General features: G+C 41.1%; 1 protein-coding gene across 1 annotated transcript in view; it reads right to left on the bottom strand.

Annotated features, from left to right (window-relative positions):
* The window catches only part of GINS1 (GINS complex subunit 1), a 95630-nt gene that overhangs the window by 92497 nt on the left and 698 nt on the right, over positions 1-2435 (bottom strand). The gene's annotated exons all lie outside the window — the stretch shown is intronic.

Below are 2435 nucleotides of genomic sequence, written 5' to 3'. Positions count from 1 at the left end.
AAAATAAAATTAAAAAAAAAAAAATTACACCCTTGGAAACTCCTATGGGGCAGTTCCACTTTGTCCTATAGGGTCACCAGGAATCAAAACTGACTTGACTTCAATGAGTTTGGTTAAGACCTGTCTCAGACCTCCCAAAGGTTTTTACTGGTAAACCAACACAGATATCTTAAAACTACTTTTTCCATGAAAAAGAATGCTACACTCAGGGACAAAGGAACTGGGTTCCAAGGCCACCCTTGTGTTAACAAGTCACTCTGCCTCTGTGGGTCTGTGTCCTCACATGTACCATGACTGTACATGTACCAAGTCTCCAACCCCAGTGTAGAGTCATATTTTTGTCCTTACACACCCCCTGCATCCCAGCATCTTTACTGAAGTTTCCACTGCTGTCTCCTGACTTTCTAAACGAGGTAAATGTTCTGAAGTTGAAATAACAGACTGAAATCTGGGAAACCTGTGTTCAAAGGCTTCCAATGTGCCCTGAGTTCAGACAGATCTCTTAATCTGACCAACAACTTCTGTTGGCTGTTATAGTACTACCAAAACAACAACAAAAAACCCAAACAAAACCCACTGCCATCTAGTTGATTCTGACTCACAGAGACCCTATAGAACAAAGCAGAATTGCCCCATATGGTTTCCAAGGCTGTAGAACTTTATGGAAGCAGACTGTTTCATCTTTCTCCTGCAGAGCAGCTAGTGGGTTTGAACACCAACCATTTGGTTAGCAGCCCAATGCTTTAACCACAGAACCACCAAAGCTGCTTAGAGTTGTAAGACTACCCACTGCCATCAAGTCAATTCTGACTCATAGCAACCCTCATTGTGTTTCCAGGGCTATAAATCTTTACGGAAGCAGACTGCCTCATCTTTTTCCCGAAGAGCAGCTGGTGGGTTTGAACCACTGACCTTCTGGTTAGCAGGCACGTGACTTACCCACTAAGCCACCAGAGCTCCTCAGTTGTAGGACTAGGTGCTCTTTAATATTTAAAACAAAACTCATCACTTTCGCACCTGAACTCAGATGTTGATATACTCAGTTACCTGTATTTTCCCTCTCATTCGTTACTCATTACATCTCTACCCCCATGCTTTAAGTTACAAATCCTGAAGTCTCCAGTCTCTAAAACTCAAACTATGATCTCAGCGCCACAGACCTGACATGGCTCAGATCATGCATGTCTTTCACTTGGTCTATTGTAACAGACTACTAATTCATCTCCCCATTTCTACTCTCTCTTCCCTCCAATCCATTCTCCACATTGTTGTCATAGTTATTCCAAAACATAAAAATTACCCTGCCTAAATACCTCTATCAGCTTCCAAATGCCTTTGGAGTACATGCTAAACTTTTCTAGGCCTAGAACCCACCTCTGGAGTCTCCCACATACACTATCTCTCAGTCACCCTTTCCAGTTGTGGCATGTGTTTTTACACCATTTTATCTTTTGGCTGGGATGGCTCATGGCCTTCTGAGTGGGGACTCATCCTTTCGGGAATGGACCCAAGGTACCCTCTAGTCTGTTCCAGGTCACAGTAGCATTTCTCCTTTATGCTCTTTGCCTGCACTCTATCGTTTCACTTACCATCTCTGTTCTATTCACCTGTTTTCCTGCTGCTCTCCCTGACATCCACAAAGTGGTTGCCCTATGATAGTCTACTACAGCATTTACAGTGCAGGCTTTGGAGCCAGACTGCCAGGATTCAAATAAGAGCTCTATTCCCTACTGGTTATGTCATCTTAAACAAGTTACTTAATCTCAAGTCTCTCTTTATATGTTTGAAATAAACAAGAGCTTGGACCTCAACGGATTATGAACAGAGACAATGTAGGATAAATTCTTAGCACTGCTCCTGGCTCCTTGTCGTAGTACAAAAATAAGAATAATTGTAGTAACAATAGCAATACTAGCAGAAATAGGACGCAGTGACCCAGCCCTTACAGTGTGTCAGAAATTGTTCAGAGCATCAATTCATTTAACTGCCACTCCTCAGAAGAAAACTAGGCAATCTACTTCAGTAGAGATACCACCTTGGAAACCCAAGGAGGGGTCACTTTGAGTCGGATTCGACTCGACAGGCAGTGAGTTTTATTTATTTTTTTACATGGAATTGTGTATTATTACATTCCTTATCATCGCCTTTTTTGCGGATGAAAAAACTGAGAGCACAGAATGCTTAAGTGGTTCAAAGTTACCCGACAAAGATAGAATTTCAGCTTGGAGTCAGAAGCCTAGCTTTTTATCACCACACTTTGTGCCTGAGCACTTTTTTAGTGCTAGATTATCAGGCAACCATTAAATGTTTAGATTAAAAAAAAAAAAAAAAGACAAAGATATAAATGGAAAAACACTAAAGCAGATACATTCCTATGAAAAACTCAAATCGTTGATTTGTATAAACGAGTGTTTTTTTCTTACTCCTTTATTTTG

This window comes from Orycteropus afer, unplaced genomic scaffold (assembly GCF_000298275.1).
Source record: "Orycteropus afer afer isolate SDZICR_OR568_19922 unplaced genomic scaffold, OryAfe1.0 scaffold00440, whole genome shotgun sequence".
Lineage (NCBI taxonomy): Eukaryota > Metazoa > Chordata > Mammalia > Tubulidentata > Orycteropodidae > Orycteropus > Orycteropus afer.
Note: the sequence above shows the minus strand (reverse complement) of the source record. Positions and strands in the feature narration are given on the sequence as shown.